At 44.9% G+C, this 18,810-nt stretch overlaps 1 protein-coding gene across 4 annotated transcripts in view; it reads right to left on the bottom strand.

Moving 5' to 3' along the window:
- PRKG1 (protein kinase cGMP-dependent 1) overlaps window positions 1-18,810 on the bottom strand; it is a 1,269,228-nt gene that overhangs the window by 347,730 nt on the left and 902,688 nt on the right. The window lies entirely within an intron of this gene.

The following is an 18,810-nucleotide window of genomic DNA, read 5'->3' as shown; positions in this document are numbered from 1 at the left end:
CTAGCTTTTTTTTTTTTTTGCCAAATAGAGAAAGCTTTAATGCTAATTAGGAAGGAAAATTACAAATTCGAATGTCAGTCAGAGTGCACCATGATTGTTCTTTATTAACTTTTTCTCTTCCCCACCTTAAGCTTTCTGGCCCTTAAGCTTTTAACAGCTGACACTTCAAGTAATGAAGGGAGCCCCAGGGGGGCCTCCTGGTTTCCACTTAAAACAACCCTTTCCCCTTCAATAAGGGAAGCGCCTCATCGGTTTGCGGTTTGCATTAGAAGGCCGTGATGCACTTCCTGAAAGCTGTCACAAACTCCTTTACCTGGAGAGCCGCTGTCTACTAAGGGCTGTGCTAAGGCCCCTGCTATTGTGACCAGAAGGTAGGCCACAGAACCGAGGCCCAGTCTATTTCTTCCCAATCAGTTGCAGAAACCTCTCGCACATGACTTGACTTCTTGGCCAGCAAGTCCTTCATTTCACCTGTCGGTGGGTGCCTCCTAAATTCTCCAGGCCACCTGAACCGTGCGGGCGGCTGGGAGTGCGGAAATGCGCTGTGACTGCGGTCTTCTATCCCAACTCTGTACCGGAACCTCCAAGCCGGACGACAGGGAAATCAGGGTCAGGCTTAAAGGTGGGGAATCGCTTCCAGGGCCCTGGAGAGCAGGGAGAAGGAAGAGCGTCTGTTCAGGACCACCTGGGCACCCACGCGGACCCCTCCAGAGTAAGGACGGGGGCCTGCCAGTGCTGTTTTGCATCAGGAGCCAGGGGAGCCTGGTGACTGTTGGCATTCCCTTCAATCAGGGGTTGTCACACTTTTTCCAGGAAGAAGCTAGCCGCTGAGTGGCCTGGGCTTTCAGACCCACTGTCTGCACTCTAACTGGGCAGCTCTCACTGCCGTGTAAGAGCAGTAGTGGACGACGAGAGAAGGCACGAGTGTGGCTGGCTTCCGGTAAAACTTACGTTTGAATTTCATATAAGGTTCACACGGCACGAAGCCTCATTCTTCTGACCTTTTTTTCTCCAGACATTTAAAAAAAAAAAAAATCATTCTTAGGTCAACGAGAGTCCAAAAATTGGTAGCAGGCGGTTTGGTGATCCCTGCCTTACGTGGAAATGACAGTATTTTAGGGTAACGTCTTCTCAAATGATAATAGAAGTCCCACAAGACCAACAAACAACAACAACAAAAGAAAATCCAACCAACCAACCAACCAACCAACCAACCAACCAACCAACGAAACCAGCCACAGAGCCAAGTGTTACTCTCTTTTGCAATCCTAGCATGACACCACCTGTCTCAAATGTCACACTGAATGGATAAGAGGAAGGGCATGGTGATCGCCTGTGGACACAGCTTGTGTCTGCTCCTGCTGGGTATGGAGAACCCCCTCCCTTCCATGAGGTTCTGTTCCATAACTAAACCAATTGGGGACCTACGGAAACTTCAATCCTTCTCCCTGTGTGAGCGCTTGGGCACATGCAACTGTGTGTGGTCCTTGTGGCCAATCTGTGACCTGACCTACAATGTTAACAGTGGCTATTTAAAATACAGGTTTTCAGACACCTTTCCCAGATATATTTCAGTCGTCCTGTGGCTGTTCCGCATACGTGTATTTTAAGCAACATCCCCAACTGAGTCATGTGATCTAGTCTACTTAGGAAACCAATATGGAACCAAGGTTTACTCCCAGTTCAAAGTTCATGGCACAGAGTCCAACTTTCTTTAGAGCTGCAAGGCTGATCTTTTCTATTTTATATACATAAAGTTGTTTTTTAATTTTTTTAAGTTTATTTTCAGACAGAGAGAGAGAGAGCAGAGGAGGGGCAGAGAGAGGGAGAGAGGAGTTTCTAGGGCTACTAAGAAGCGATACTCAAAAACAAAACAAAACAAAAATAGAAAACAAAACTATGGTAGACAAGAAATAGAGAAAATAGGCCATAAGCAGTCTACGGTGAACGGACCTGACGATACGCAGGCAGGGCTGAAGGATCGCTTTGCGGCTGCTTCTCAACCGCTGTGCAAATACCAAACCCCTGGGAAACTGAGCAGCATGCAGAGTAAGAAAAGCCACAGTCGCCATGGAGGGGGAGGCTCCGTCTGAGCAAAGAGGCTGGGCAGGCCACACATCTATGACAGCTTTGCTCTAAACAGTGGTGACAGCTGTGAACCAAAGGGCGGCCATTCTCGCAATAAACTTCAACAGCATCTCTTCGCAGGAATAGCAATCCCATCAGAAGCACCATCTCTGAATACAAAAGACAAAGCTGGCTGTATCAATTCTGCTCTGGGTCAAACATCTAAAGAGGCTATTATCCCCTTCGCCACCTTTTCTACATTCCCAGACTCAGCTCTTGCAGGCCTAATTCTTGCTCTTTTCCTTCGCGTTCCTCACTCTTTCCCCCTTGTCACCGGCTCTCTGGCCCAGCTTTCGGCTCAGATTGCTTCTTCATGCCGGCGTCGTCCTGCCATTCTGAGTGCTGCAGACCTCTGACCACAGCAGACCTATTATTTTGTACTGAAATAATTTTCTAATATGCTCAAAGAGAGGCACTGACTTCTTGATGCCTAATGTTATCTTGTTATTTAATTAGACCAAAAAAAATGACAGAATCAATAAATTATAGTAGCTGACAATATATTCTGACTTTGTGCCACGGATTGGGTTAAGTGCTTTCTATGGATGTTACATTTAATATTGAAATACAGTGGTTTCCCATGTGACACGTTAAGAGCTCAGAAACCATCACTCTCATCCTCACAAGAAAAAAAGCTCAACTGAAAATCAATCACTTTCCTTAGAGCCATCAGAAAAGTGAGGTCACGGGGCTTTGCTGCTCTGAAAGCTGGAGAGACGGTTGGAAAAGTGAGGTCACAGGGCTTTGCTGCTTTCAAAGCTGGAGAGGCAGATGGGGTGAAACCCAGATTCGCAGCTAACCTACTGGGAGCAGAGGCCCAGAAGCAAAAACCCCCAGCTAGAGCCAGTGTGGGCAGGAATGCTATGAAACCCTCACTGATGCATTGCCAGAGGCTTCAGTGTAGATCAGCTGGGGGGAACTCCCCCCAACACTCTCACGATTTTTAGCCCTGAGGAATTCTACCAGGTGTTCATCCTGAAGATAGGGGGAAAACTCCAGTAGTTGTTCAGGGAAAGAAGAAAACTAATGATTCTGAACTATATTCAGAGCGCTTTGTTCTCTTTACAAGACCTGTGCTCAAGAGAAACTATTCTACTAGAGCTTAAGGGAGCTTCTAGCAAAGATTCACCAACCTGGGTGAAGAAAACACTCAACTCCAGGTCCCTCTAGCTTTGATGAGTGGGGAGACAAACTCCTCACTTGGGCTCACTCTAAAAGTGAGACCTCAGGGGCGCCTGGGTGGCTCAGTTGGTTAAGCTTCCAACTTCGGCTCAGATCATGATCTCACCGTTCGTGAGTTCGAGCCCTAAGTCTAGCCCTATGCTGACAGCTCAGAGTCTGGAGCCGGCTTCACATTCTGTGTCTCCCTCTCTCTTGGCCCCTCCCCTGCTCACACTGTGTGTGTCTCTCTCTGTCAAAAATAAACATTAACAAAAATTTTTAATAAAAGAAAAAAAGACTGAGACCTCATGATAGGGCTATGAAACAAATCCCTTCCACGCTACAGGTTACCATCTGTGGTGATTAATGTCAACTTGACTCAATCATAGGGTGTCTGGTATTTGACTTAATATTATGTCTGTGCATATGTGAGAGGGTTTCTGGATAAATGAACATTTTCATCTGTGGACTCAATGAAGGCAGTCTGTCCTTCCAAATGTGGGCGAGAGCATCATGCACTTGGGTGAGAGCCTGAATAGAACAAAAGGGTGGAGGAAAGAAGCATTTGACCCTTCTTGCCTTACTGCTTAAGCTGGGACATCAACCTCCTGCACTCGGCCTTCAGACCCAGACTGGAATCCACGCTGTCAGCTCCTCTGGTCTCGCATCTTCAGATTTGGACTGAATTACACCACATCATATCCAGCTTTCAGTAACAACAACAACAACAACAACAACAACAACAACAACAAAAATCACCAGGCATGCTAGCAGACAAAAACAAACCAAACAAACAAAAACAAAGAAACAAAAAACAAACCACCACAATTTGAAGAGACAAAGTAAGACTCAGAACCAAAGTCAAACATGGCAGAAATTTTGGAATTATTAACAGGGAATTTAAAGCAGCTATGAATAATATAATACACTAAGGAAAAGTAGAGAGCATTCTAGAAAAAATGGGTAATGTAAGCAGAGAGATAGAAAACCTAAGACAGAATCAAAGGGGTAACAAGAAACCATGTAAATAGAAACTTCCAAAATCAAAATAGAAAAAAGAATGGGTGTATAGAAAAGAATATCCAACAAATGACAATTACAAAAGTTGTCACATGTATAATCGGACGAGAGAAAGAAACACAAGAAATGATTGAAATCAAAATGGCTGAGACGGTTCTGAAATTAATGTTAGACACAACCACATCCAGAAAACTCAGAGAAAATAAAAAAGGATGAATCATATTCAAGCTGCTGGAAATCAAAGACAAGGGTAAAACTAAACACGTCACCCAGGGAGGAAGAAGGATAAGGATTATACCAAGCATCTCTTCAGAAACCCACAAGCAAGAGGAGAACAGAGCAAAACTTTTAAAGTGTTGAAAGAAATCAACAACCCATACCACCATCCTAGGATTCTGCATACGGCTAAATTGTCCTTTAAGAGTGAAAGAGAAATAAAGACTTTCTTGCCCCCCACCCCGGGCAAAAAAATAGTTACAATGTATGGGGTATTTTAGCTTACAAGTAAGTGAAATGAATGACAGTAGGATAAGAGGAGGGAATACTTGGGGATAAGGTCCTACCTTATACTACCTGTAAAGTGGTACAGAGCTTCCTGGAAGAGGACCTGGGTTAGTTATAGATGTGTATTTCAAACTCAAAGCCAACTACTAAAAAAAAACATTTAAAATATATATAATTTATAGGCTAAGAAAGGAGAGAAAATGAAACTGTAGGAAATGTATAGTTTAAACCAGAGGGAGCACAAAAAGATTGTAGGAAAGAAAGAAAAAAAAGGAGACAAAGAGAAAATATATGAATATAAAACAGATATATGGCAGATACTAATTCAGATACATGAAGCATAAGTAGTTTTATTTTTTTTTTTATTTTTTTATTTTTAAAATTTTTTTTTCAACGTTTTTTATTTATTTTTGGGACAGAGAGAGACAGACAGAGCATGAACGGGGGAGGGGCAGATAGAGAGGGAGACACAGAATCGGAAACAGGCTCCAGGCTCCGAGCCATCAGCCCAGAGCCCGACGCGGGGCTCGAACTCACGGACCGCGAGATCGTGACCTGGCTGAAGTCGGACGCTTAACCGACTGCGCCACCCAGGCGCCCCAAGCATAAGTAGTTTTAAATAGTCTGTAAACATTAATAGTCTAAATATTCCAATCAAAATTTCATAAACTGCCAGAGTAATTTCAAAACATAACAAAAAAAGCAAGACTAAGATCTAACTATAGGTTGTCTAGAAGAACGCTACTTCAAATATAAAGACAGAAAGATTAAAAATTACGGGATAGAAAATGATATACCATGTTAACACCAATCAAAAGAAAGTAGCTATGTTAATTTCAGATAATTCAGACTTCAAAATTATCAGGGATAAAGAGAGACATTACATAATGATGAAAGGATAAATTCTCCAAGAAAACATAATGATGCTTTAATGTGTATGTACCTAATAACAAAATGTCTAAATACGTAAGTCAAAAAATCATAGAAACGCAAGGAGAAAGAGATGATCTACTATTAAAATTGGAGACTTCAGTGCTTCTGTATTACTGACAGATCCGGAAGGCAGAAATTCAGTAAGAATACGATTGAACAGCAATGTCAATCAACAAGATCAATTGATATGTATTGAATAACTCATCCAACATGCAACTATACATTGCTCTCAAGCTCTCATTGAACATTCACTAGGACCACAGTTGGAGCCATAAAACATACCTTAAATTCCAAAGAATAAAATTCATACAACCTATGTGACTGGGATTGATGTAGAAATCAGTAACAGGAAGATAGCTGAAAATCCCCACTCCCAAAGTGCACATTAAACAAAACACTTCTAAATAATACATGACTCAAAGAAAAAGTCTTGAGAAAAAGACTATTTTAGAATAAGTGAAAATTTCTTGAATGCAGCCAACATAGGGCTTAGAGAGAAGTTTCTAGCACTGAATGCATATGTCGGAAAAGATGATCTAATATCAATAACCTAAATATCAAGAACAAATTAAATCCAAAGCCAAGGAAAATAAATAATAATAGAGCAGAAATCAGTAAAATAGAAAACAGCAAATCAACGGAAATAAATCAATGTAATCAAAAGCTTGTTCTGTGAAACTAAATAAAACCCATCAACTTCTTGTCAGGCTAACAAAAAAAGAGAGGCGACACAAATTACTAACAGAAATGAAAGAGGAAAGATCACTACAGATAGCAGAAAAAAAATAATAAAGAAATATTATGGATGAATCACTAAATTATACTCCTAAAAACCAATGTTACATTATGGTAACTAACTAGAATTTAAAATAAAAAAAAGAATTATGGTAACAATTTCAAAAGTAAGATATCGATAATAAGGTAAATTGAGGGTGGAGAGAAGGGAGTAAGTGAGAACAGTATTTTCTGCTCAACTTTTCTGTCAACTTAAAACCTCTTGAAATAATAAAGTCCATTAGTAAGGAAAAATATTTAAAAAAATGAAAAACAGTTGTATGATACAGATCTTATTACATTTTCGAAAAGAGAAACTAAAACTTAGGAAAGTTAATGTGCAAGGTCACATACCTAGTGAATTGTGGACCAGCATTAAAAAGTGTTGCTAAGATGTGGCACCTGGGTGGCTCAGTTGGTTAAGTGTCTGACTTGGGCTCAGGTCATGATCTCACCCTCTGTGAGTTCAAGCCCCGCAGTGGGCTCTGTGCTGACATCCTGGAGCCTGCTTTGGATTCTGTGTCTCCCTATCTCTCTGCCCCTTCCCCACTCATACTCTCTTTCTCTCTCAAAAATAAATAAGCATTAAAAAATTTTTCCTAAATAAAAAAAGTGTTGCCAAGACTGAAATCCAAGCATTATAATATGGAGAAAAGAAATGTATGTGTGGGGCGCCTGGGTGGCTCAGTCGGTTAAGCGTCCGACTTCAGCTCAGGTCATGATCTCGCGGTCCGTGAGTTCGAGCCCCGCGTCGGGCTCTGTGCTGACAGCTCGGAGCCTGGAGACTGTTTTGGATTCTGTGTCTCCCTCTCTCTCTGACCCTCCCCCCATTTATGCTCTGTCTCTCTCTGTCTCAAAAATAAACGTTAAAAAATAATAAAAAAAAAAAGAAATGTATGTGTGTGTATGTATACATATATATATATATATATATATATATATATATATATATATATATATACACAGAGACATATATATACATATATACATATGCATGCGTACGTGTTTTGTTGATTTTCAGGGGCAGATAAATTTTATTGGCCTGGTACTGGGACAGTGACTCTCCTTTGTGGCAGAGTTTGGAGGGGAGAATGCAGATACACTCCGAGGGCCTCTTGTGGTCCAGTCCCGGGTTCTGGCTGTGCTAGCTGAAGGCAAGCCCAGGGCCAGGCTGGCTTGCAGCTGCAAAGCCCGACTTTCCGGCTGGTTGCAGTAGAGGTTGCTGGGGGAAGGGAAGGATTCTGAGGGCTGGAGGCAGCCCTCAGGGTACAGACAGGATGAGCAGGGAAGCCTGTCTGTTGGTGGACATGTTCTACCTGCTCTTGTAAGGCCAGGACGCCAGCAGGCCGGGGGAACACTGTGGGGGGCGGCAGGCGCACAGGGCTGTGATAAAGCCAGGTCCCACGTGGGTGGCTGGACATGCTCAAGGCGCTCTGAGCTGTGGTGAGGACTCTTGCGGGGACAGAGGCAGGAGGAAATGGCAGATAACATTAAATCTCCTTACACCCTGCAGCCCACGGACAAACACTTGAGGCAAGCAGGGTGAAATGTTTCTCCAGGAACCCCCTGTTGTCTCAACGCAAATGCTTTGCTGGAAGGAAAACCACCCTAGCTTGACAACAGCCAGGCCTCCAGGAACCTGGGTGTCTTCTCTAGCATATGAAAAAATCTCACTGGAAACTTCCCCTGGACTTTACCTCCCCCAGTCTCTCCTCCTGGTCCCTGGGCAGCTCTTCCTGCCCACGGGTCCTGTCCCTGAGCTTTAATAAAATCACCTTTTTGCATCAAAGATGTCTTCAGAAATTCTTTCTTGGCCGTGGGCTCCAGATCCCGTGAATCCCACCGTCACCCCCAAAAAGTCCTCATCAAGGACTACAGAAAGACCGTGTGGCCCTGGGGCGGGGGCGCCGAGCTGTCCCAGAGGCACCTCTTGGGCTGCTGGGGAGTTGCCCGAGTTCTGTGGTCTCTGCAAAAAGTGGGCCCGCACAGAACCGTGTCCTAAGCGCTCGGGAGCCCAAACATGGGCTTGGCCTTGTCGGCTGCCACGAGTGTACCTGGGGGCTGTGTCCTGCAGGGCTCTGGGCAGGTGAAGACAGCGAGCTCCCCTGTGCAGGGCCGGGCTCTGCCCGCGTGCAGCACCTGTCAGAGGGGTCATCACCGCGGTCTGGTTTCCCGTCGGGTTTTCCTTCTCATGGAAACCTTTCTTGAGCTGCTGGAAAAGCCTATTCTCCTCCTCTAGGGCCAGGAACTTCTGCTATTGCCACTTAGGGTTTCTCCTTTGGTCTCCTCTAGTGACATTCTCTGGGCCGTGGGTGCCCAGCCCCGTCACCTCTGATAAAATGTCTACCTCTCTGTTGATAAAGAAGTTGACCCCAGCTCAGCCCTCTGCCCAGGGCCATTTTATCCGAGAGCTGGAATCCGTTATTTAGGAGGTTTCCTCTTCTGTAGAATATCTATCCTCCCAAGGCTTGTGCTTTATCTCCCAGGGATGGGTAAGGGGGAGGAGAGAGTCATTAAGGAATTCCTTTCCCGTGACCCTCTAGCCTTCGGGTCCCTCCACCTCTGTCTTCCACCTTGACTTTGGGTCCTTGGGAATCCTCTACCAGCCCCTTCGCTCGTGTGTCATCCGATAATGCTCCCAGACTCTTGCCTTGCACAATGCGTGTCCCACATCCTGGACAAGTTTACATTCTGGTTGCGCTGAAAGCATCTAAATGTAAAAACCAAACAGCTGTGTTTCCCCACTCATGTAGCACATATTTACTGAAACCCTATTCAGACTATTCATTCGACAAATATTGGTTATGTAGTAAGTGCCGGGGAGAATTCTTGGGCAAATCCTTGCTCTGCTGGAAATAGGATAGCAGTCCAGACACATCCTACCCTTAAGGTGCTTCTGGACAATTGGGAAATGGCCAAGTTCCCGTCAGTTAGGAACAAGCATAGGACTTTGAAGTCATATGCTTACAAAGAGAGCAAGGGGACCACAAACCAGAGGAGAAAGCAGAGTCAGGTAACTGGAATAGCCCACTGCTCTCAGGCCCATGGTGATGAGCGATTCTTGGAGGCGTAAAGTGACCTGCCCAGCATCGTACAAAGCAGAGAATCGCACAGTGATGGTGCACTGCGGCTCTATTTAGAAGACGAACCACGTTACCTTTATTAAAATAATAATTTTTAGGTGTAATAAAAAAAGAAGGGTAGGTCCTACCTGAGAGCTAAGAGACGCTCACTGATGGCACCCCGTAACAAGTAAGGGAACACATGGGGCCTAAGACTCAGAGAAGGGTCCTCGCTCGTACCGCTGCAACCCCCCTGAAGCTCTGGCTGGCCACGGTCTCCTCCTCCTCCTCCTCGTTCCTGCTGACTGACAACTGATAAACGTTCACGCCTGAGACACACTGCCTGCCCCGGTTCAGAGGCTTATCTACCAGGAAACAGCCCCGCAGGCACTGGCCTCCAAGTGGCTCGATTCCTTCTCTGCAGGGGATGGTGTGCTGCCTCCCTCCGGGTTCCTAGGGCTCAGGTAGCCGAAGGTCTGGGGACACCTGGGACCGAAGGGCCACTCAACCATCCTCTCCAAGCTGACTGATGACTCCATCACAGATGAGCTCCGTGTTTGGTGATGAAAACGGCAAGTCCAACTGTTTTTCTCTCTTAACTTTTGCTTTTTACTAGCATGTTGTAAGCACAAGTGGGCTTTTCGTCCTTCATCGATTTAGGTCTTGGACGCCGACTGCGTATAAGTCCCTGAACTAGGTTTTTTGGCAGCTATGAACACATCTCAGATGAAGGAAGGAAGGAAGGAAGGAAAGAGGGCGAGAGAGAGAGAGAGAGAGAGAGAGAGAGAGAGAGAGAGGGAGGGAGGGAGGGAGGGAGGGAGGACAGCAATTGAAGATCTTGGCTCCTAGTCTCTTATAATCAGAGCGGTTGGTCTAATTCAGACCCGGTGTTTGTCACTACACTCTGTAAAAAGAATCCAGGGCTCATTATGATCGACGCCAATACTATCAAATGGCATTTTGTAAATGGAATGTCATCCTCATGCTAAAGGGAAGCCACTAATTTATAGTCTCACAGAAATTCACCGTTTGTTTACAAGCCCCATAAAAGGCAGCAAATCACCAGTACCAAGCAGGTCTGTATATTCTTATGAAGCAACCATTTCAAGCACTTTCTCTGAATGTTTTCTAGAAAGCTGATTTATTACCGATTGGTTTCCTATTTGCAGAGAACATACATTTTAATGAATTACAAGCAGCACGGAGCAGGAAAGCATACATATTCTGGTGAGAAAATGACTAGAAATGCCTTCAGAGTTTGGGGCTAGCAGAAAGTAGATTCCTGTCATCGCAAATTAAATGCGGACTGGGAGAAAACTAATTTCGCCCCGAAAAAAAAAATACAAGAAAACATTTTTAGAAGAAAGCATCTCCTATTTATAAGAAAGAGTGGGGGTGAGGGTTTTCTTATTCATTTAATCCACAAATTTTCAAAATCTAATGCAGTACAGTGGTGAAAGATGCTGATTCCAGTGCCAGAGTGGGTTAAAATTCCTCCTCGTTTACCTAGCTGTGTTGCCCGAGCCCCGGTTCCCCAGCCAGAAGTTGGGAATGCCTGAATAGGATTTACCTGGGCTGGTATTTAACAGAAGACCCAGGCTAGCCCTGCGTTCGCATCATTAAGTAGACAGGATGTCTGTTGTTTGTGTTAGCTCACAGAAAGCTCGCTGAGAATGTCATTATACAGAAACGCCATTAGACCAAAGTTGCACACGTGATATCGTCCCGGCGTCCAATCAACGCATAACTGTCCACGACATCCCGACTAAATGTCTTCGTGCACTGCAGCCTTCCAAATATGTATTCTATCCGCTAATCCTTCACATTTTGTACTGTATTTTGCCGTCCAGGCCATGTGCACGCCTGTCAACCCGAAGGCCACCCCTTCTGAGATAACTCTCCAAACCGTCCATCCCTGGTATTCTCTACCTTATCACCCAATTTTATTTCCTTCACACATTTAGCAGACTTTCCCAAGTGCATCATAGCTGTGGTTTGCAGCAGAATTTCTGTGTCTGTACTACTGACATTTGGGGCTGGATACTTGTTGAAGCGCTGTCCTGTGCAACGGAGGATGCTTCGTATCATCCCTGCTTCTAACCACGGGAGGCCGACAGCAGCCGCCTGCCACCCTCACCTGGGGTTGTAACAACCGCAGGTGACCCCAGACACCACCGATGCCTTCTCAGCCTTCCAGATGGAGACACGAGTAGGACTCGGGACAGCCCACACACCCGACAGCCGTGAACAGTCTCATGCGTGTGCCTGCCATGTGTGCAAGACGTGTTTTCTACGCGTGCCGACAGGTGGATTCGTTGGTAAGCACTGCTGACCAGCATCCAAGATGGCGTGTTTACATTTAATGATTTTACATTCATCATCCAGCGTAAGACCACGGCAATGCTACGAGAGGCAGAAATGGATGCTATCCCCATTCGTAAATGAGACATTGATGAATAATGGGTTAACTAGGTTGCTAAAGTCTCACCGTTTTTAGAGACTAAGCATCCCATCCCCAACACAGACGATATAGTCTACTTAGAAAACAATCCAATACTCTCAACCCCAAAGTCTTCTCCAGGACAAATTTCTAAGCTCCTTCAATTGTTTCCTTACATCATCTCCCACAATATTGCTCATATTCCACCACCTCTTTACCGTCCTATCCTTCCATTCTTTCTTCTTTTACATTTCTCTGAAAGCTTTAAGATAGAATTCACAGATTATAAAATTCAACCATTTAAAGTCCACAATTCCGCGGTTTTCAGTATAGATCCTTGTGCAACTATCACCAAGATCTAATTTCAAAATATTTTCACCACCCTGAAAAGACACCCATGCTCATGAATCACTCCCTATGCCCCTCAACCTCCTGGGTTCTAGCTCTACAGACCTGCCTATTCTGGGCATTTCGTTTCAATAGAATCATTTGATGTATGGCATTTTATAGCCGAATAATATTGCACTGTATGAGCACAGCACATTTGATTTATTTATTAGGTTTCTACTTCTAGGCTATTAGGAATAACACTGCCATGGACATTCATTTACAATCTTTTGTGTGGACATCTATTTTCTTTCTTTCTTTTTTTTTTTTTTTTTAAGTTTACTTATTTTTGAAATAGCGGGGGAAGACAGAGAGGGAGGAGGAGAGAGGATTCCAAGCTGGTTCTACTCTGTCAGCACAGAGCATAACACAGGGCTTGAACTCAAGAACAGTGAGATCATGACCTGAGCTGAAGTCAAGAGTTGGATGCTTAACCGACCGAGCCACTCAGGTGCCCCTGGATGTCTATTTTCGATTCTCTTGGAAAATGCCCAATAACAGAACATATGTATCACATGGTAACCCTGTGTCTGCTATGTCAACGAGTTGCCTGACTTTCAAAGAAGCCATGGGATTTCACAACCCCATCAGTGACATTTTAGAGTTTTAATTTCTTCACATCCACATTTGTTATCATCTGTCTTTTTAATTCCAGCCATCCAAGTGGGTGTGAAATGGTACACCTTCATGGCTTTGATTTTCATGTCCCTAGTGATTATTAACATTGAAACTCTTTACATGTGCTTAGTGGCCTTCTGTGCATCTCTTCTTTGGGGAGACGTCTATTCAAGTCATGTGCTACCTCTAAAATTGAACTGTGTTTATTATTGAGTTGTAAGTGCTATTGATATATATTAGATACAAGTCCTGTGATGGTGAATTTGTCAACTTGGCTTGGCCCTCAGTATCCAGGTCTTTGGTCAAACAGTATTTTGGATTTTTCACTGAGGGTATTTTTTGTGGATAAAATTAATATTTAAATTAGTAGACTGTGAGTGGAGCAGATTTCCCTTTATAATTGGGTGGGTCTCATCCAATCAACTGACCATCTTAACAGAACAGAGACTGACCTCCCTGCCAAGAAGGAATTCTGCCAGCAGATGGCCTTTGGACTTGAACTTCTTGTCTCCAGCCTGCGAGCCCGTTCTGTAGAATTTGAACTTGGCAGACTCCATGATCACATGAGCGAATCCCTTAAAACAAATCTTTGTATGTATATTCATCCCATTGGTTCTGCTTCTCTAGAGAACACTGAATAACACAAGTCTCTTATCACATGTGATTTGCGAATATGTTCTCCCATTCCATAAATACTTCTATAATAGAATAAGATGTAGGGGCGCCTGGGTGCGTCAGTCAGTTAAGCATCTATTTCTTGATTTGACTCAGGTCATAATCTCACCATTGTGGAATCGAGCCCCACATCAGGCTCTGGGCTGAGAGTAGAGCCTGCTTTGGATTCTCCGTCTCTGCCCGTTGCCTCGAAATAAATAAGCTTTAAAAAACAATAAAACATGAAGAAAATATTAAACAGTTTTGTCTTTACTTTCTCATCTCTATGTCCTGCCACCAAGCACACACACTTCCCACATCATCCCCCTTCAAAAGCAGTTATTTGCCTCATAGAAAGGATGACCCAAAAGAAACCAGAAAGAACCAAACAGTCTAATCTTCATATTCAGAGCCCTTTATCCCAAAGCAATTGCGAAAGAACAGGTCTTTGAATTCCCTCCAGCTTGGCTTTGAATAGCAAGAGCCAGGCCTAAAGGAAGGGAAGAAAAAAGTTTAATCCAAACAACAGATTTCAAAAGAACTAATAATGTTCCTGTCTGCTCCATCAGTTTCTTTCCTGAGGACTCCAGGCCTGTTTAGAGTGGAAAAAAGAGAGCTTTACAGAACATTCCAATAACTCAATCAAATGTAGAACTTTCCCCTGCATTACTAACAACTGTAGAGAATGCAGAGGGATTTGGGAAGACCTCAACGTGACAGGGCACCACCGAGGAACAGTGACATACTTACTCACACCTGCTGGACCTTGAAGCAAGAAGGAGTGCATCTGGTACATTCGCCTCCTTCTCCAGTGATATTCTCTGGATGGTAAAATCTGGTATTTGCCTCCTACTATATTATCAAGTAATGGAGGAACTGAAAAACATTTTCTCCTTGCCTTTTTTCCCCCTATTTTTACTTTCTCATCTTTTCCCTAATTCAGGAAGTCCGAGGAATATTATTTGTCTTAAGAGTTTGTCAGGACCACGATGGTGTAAATACCAACAACAAAACAAAACAAAAAACCAATGGACCATCTAGGGACACAGAGCAGAACGAGCATTATTCAGGCTCAGGCGTGTCCAAGATGCAATCCTGTGAGGTTGCTGACCCAGAGGTGAAGAGCTTTACAAAGCTGATGTAGCAAAGAGGATTTTTAATTCTAAGATGAACAAATCCAATGTTTTAATGAGCAAATTGGACATGAAACAGATTCCAATAAAAGCAAAGAAGTGGTTTTGATATGCTTTATTTTCCATTTAAAAATCAAGGGATTTAAATATAGCACCCATGCCCCACTTCCATTCACATAAAGGGAAAATATGCTATGCCAAGCGGTGAAAAGTGAATTTGTTGGCTTAATTTGGTCTTCAATCTGGCATTTTCCATGAAGTAATTTTCCCTGAGTTCTCAACTGTTTTGCCCGTGAGGGCAAAAACATAACTCTTCCTCAAATTTTTGAACACGCTTTGCGATAGGCTATCAGGTTAATTCTTACTCGTCTTCTCTATCAGAAAATGTTTTTGTGCGCCTTAAAGATGTCACCACAGTCCTGATATTTGAATGAACGTCAGATATGGGTTTATTGCCCACTGTGCTTGGATAGGTAAGCATTGAAGCGAACTGTTTCTCAGTTGGGGATTAGCTAGGAATTGCCCCATCCATTTGAAAAATGTAATTTATCACAAAGACTAATCATGTGTATGTGAAGGAAAAAGGAAGTGTGTGTCATTCATTCTTATAGTAAGAAAGAAGAAATGACACCTTATCTTATGATTTCACACTTCTCTTCCTTTACCCCTGGGTGTTTTCTACAGTCTCAGAATAGATCATAACACTTGACTAATTAATTCAAATAGACACTTTTTGCTTTGATAAAAGGGATGGGATGGAGGTCAATGAAATCAGTTTCTGAAGTTTGAGGTTGGTATTCACTACACGCACCTAAAATGCCTCTTCTGATGTATTCTACCAACAATAAAATGGCTTCTCTAGCAAACCAAACTGGGAGCACCTGAAATCTTCTCTGATATGTAGAAAGACTTGGTTGGAGTCAGACATGGAAAAGCATACCACACTGATAATGAAGCTGAACAATGAGAAAGTCACACAGATTATTTCAACATGTCTTTGCAGAACCCAGCCTGGGAAAAGGTTGGGATCAGTGTGCTTCATCGGATAGGTCTTCTGACAAGAACTTACGCCTACACGCACCTCCTGAAAGGAACTAGAGAGAACTTTTGTATGTCCCTAAAGAGGCAAGGGAGATTCAATATGCAAAGGAAATCTTTCTACTCTATGATATAAAGACAAAAAAGCAAGGGTTGCTAAATTGCCATACCTATAAAAAGAGTATTAGGGGGTGCATGGGTGTCTCAGTAGGTTAAGCATCTGACTCTTGATTTCGGCTCATGTCATGATCTCTGGGTTCGTGAGAACCCCCCCTGCATTGGGTTCTGTGCTGACATCACGGAGCCTGCTTGGGATTCTCTCTCCCCCTCTCTCTCTCTCTGTGGCTCCCCCACTTGAGCTCTCTCTCTCTCAAAATAAATGAACTTAAAAAAAAAAAAAGAGTAAGGGTACTAGTTCCTGTTATAGAATCTCACAGGGACGAACACAAAAGCGGCTATGTACGTCCGCACTAGAAATTACTGAGGGGCGGGGGAGCTGGGGGGCAGTGGCAGAAATGGCTCGGACAGAGGCTTCTTTTACACCTGTAGGAGAGGATGCTCCAAGTGTCCCCTGTGTGTCCTTTAGTCACAAGAACCCTCCTGAACCACTTCATTCCTCTTTCCATCTGTGACACATTATCTCTCTCTCTGCCCCTGCGTCCCCTGCCCCCGTTCTTGAACTCTTTTTGTCCCCTTACACTGGAAGTATTGTTTCACAGTGACTAGAAGGAATAAGAGCCAGAAAGTACACGCGCACAGGGACGCCCAGCCTCACTGGGCTGACGGCAGTCTGATCCACTCCAACCCCCCTTCACCCACCAGCCAGCCAGAGGTGATTAAAACACAACTCAGAACGTGCCCCTTCACGGCTTCCAACCCTCCACGTCTCCCCATCGTGCTCAGAATAAAAACCAAAGTTCTCATCGTGCCCGCAAAGCCACTGTCAACAGGCCTTGCCTGATTTCCTCCAGCCCCATGTCAGCCTGCTATAAACCTTCCTTCTGTTCCTCAAGGGGAAGAAGCTTCCTCCTGCTTTAGGACCTGTGTCTGCTCCCAGCTCTGCCCGGCACGCAGGGCATCTCCTATCTGCATTTGGACATCAGCATGAACCTCACCTCCGCAGGGAGGTCCTCCTACAGCAACCCCATACCGAGCGGCCTCATCCCCAGCACTGTTCGCCTCATCTGTCGCCTCCGCTGGAACTTAACGTTGCCGGAGCACAGCCCCGGATCCCCAGAGCCTCAGCAATTCCTGGCATGGGGCAGGTGCTCCCCAAACATCTGCCCAACAAACAAGGCTGCCACTTCTTTGTTGAACGCTACAATAATACCGCTGTCCTTTCAGGAGGATCTGGCCTTCTTTCATCTTGTGGACACTTGCAGAAAGAAAGACAGCTCCATTATTATGAAGCACATTCCCATTAACGTGATGTGACATTACCGTTGCTTTTGTTCTTCCCAATTTGCTCACTCTATCTGATCCATAATTGCATCTAATGTCTCACTATACTTGTTTATGCAACTTGAGTCGAATACTTCCGCGCACCGCGTGGTCTATTCATAGGTCTACTTTGCATTTTGTCTGTTTACTTCACTTCCGTGTCCTCACAACAAATACGTGGGCGCCTAGACAAGCGTGTCCCTTCCCCCGCAGCATCCCTATAGGATGCACTGTGGCTCACACCATCCAAACGTCCATTAAGGCACCTGCCGATTAGGAAATCTGACCTAAAAGGCGAAAATCTTTCTTTGGTCAGAATGGTTACAGAGCTCTCGCCATTGTCTTGCAGAGCATACAAATCCTCCCACAGCTGTGGCAAAGAAAGAACGTGATTAAAGGATTTTTTCGAAGGGCTTGATTGGGACTAGTCAAGTCTGTACTTTTAGTTTGCTTTGGTGAAAAAAGAGAAAAGGGCATCAGAGAGCTCTTCAGCGTGTATTCAGCGAGGAAAGGAAAAACCAAAAGGGCCAGGGAGAGCGGTTTTGCATCCCAAGAGGCGAAAGGCACAGGGGTCAGGGCATTCAGGGAGAAGCGCAACCACTGTTTTTTTCTCGTGAATTCCGTCCACTTGAACCTGGTTACCCAACGTGACTTCTGCTTTCCTTTGTGTTCACACAGGAGGTGAGGGAGACCGGCGCATCGTAGGCGGGCTGTTTCCCATAGGCCTGGAGCTAGAATTCGCGTAGAGAAACCTCTGGGCTTCTACGGATCCTTGAAGGGCCGGGATGGGCAGGGGTGGGGGGGGCCCGGAGAAGAAACCATCTTCGGCATTTTTCCAAGTCATCCCTGCTCGCGCACAACTCTGACAATTGCTCAGCGCTCCTGACACTCACACCCCCCCCCCCGATGCCACCATCACCAGCTGGCCCCGCTCCTCCGCACACACCTCCCATCCTCGCGCTGGCCACATCCCAGGGCCAGAGCCACCGTCCTTTCTGTACCTGCACCTCAGCTCCATATTCTCTCCTCACCCCTCCTTGTTCTTGGCCAAGTACCCATCTGCGTGTCTCTGGGAGGGCAGGAGCGCGGCTTCTCCAAGGGACGATGGGCCAATTCCAAGGACCTCATCACACTGGCCTGTCTCCTACCCCAGGAGGGCTTTTCCCTCCCCCTCCCTTATTCTCCACTAGCTCAGCCCAGGACTTAAAAATCTGCCACCTCTTGTTCCAGCAGGGTTGAGCCTGATCTGTGCCCCCCTATCACACGTCTTCGATCAACTCTTCCTCGCCTGTTTAATTTAGATTTGGGACGGCTAACGTCAAGTGGGGTGGCAGGGCACCCGGTGGTCACGCTGTGTTTTCCTAGCTCATCCATGCCTCCACGTCTGCCCTGCCTCCTCCTCTGTCCCCGAACCTCTCATCCCTCCGCCTGTTCTTCAACCTCAGCCGGTGACCCTGCTTTCGGGATCCCTGGGGAAGCAGAAGATACCAGAGCAGGTGTCCCCCAGCTCCTCTCACCC

The sequence above is a fragment of the Neofelis nebulosa genome, chromosome 13 (genome assembly GCF_028018385.1).
Source record: "Neofelis nebulosa isolate mNeoNeb1 chromosome 13, mNeoNeb1.pri, whole genome shotgun sequence".
Taxonomy (NCBI): Eukaryota; Metazoa; Chordata; class Mammalia; order Carnivora; family Felidae; genus Neofelis; species Neofelis nebulosa.
The sequence above is the reverse complement of the archived record's forward strand: the minus strand, read 5'-3'. Positions and strand labels throughout refer to the sequence as shown.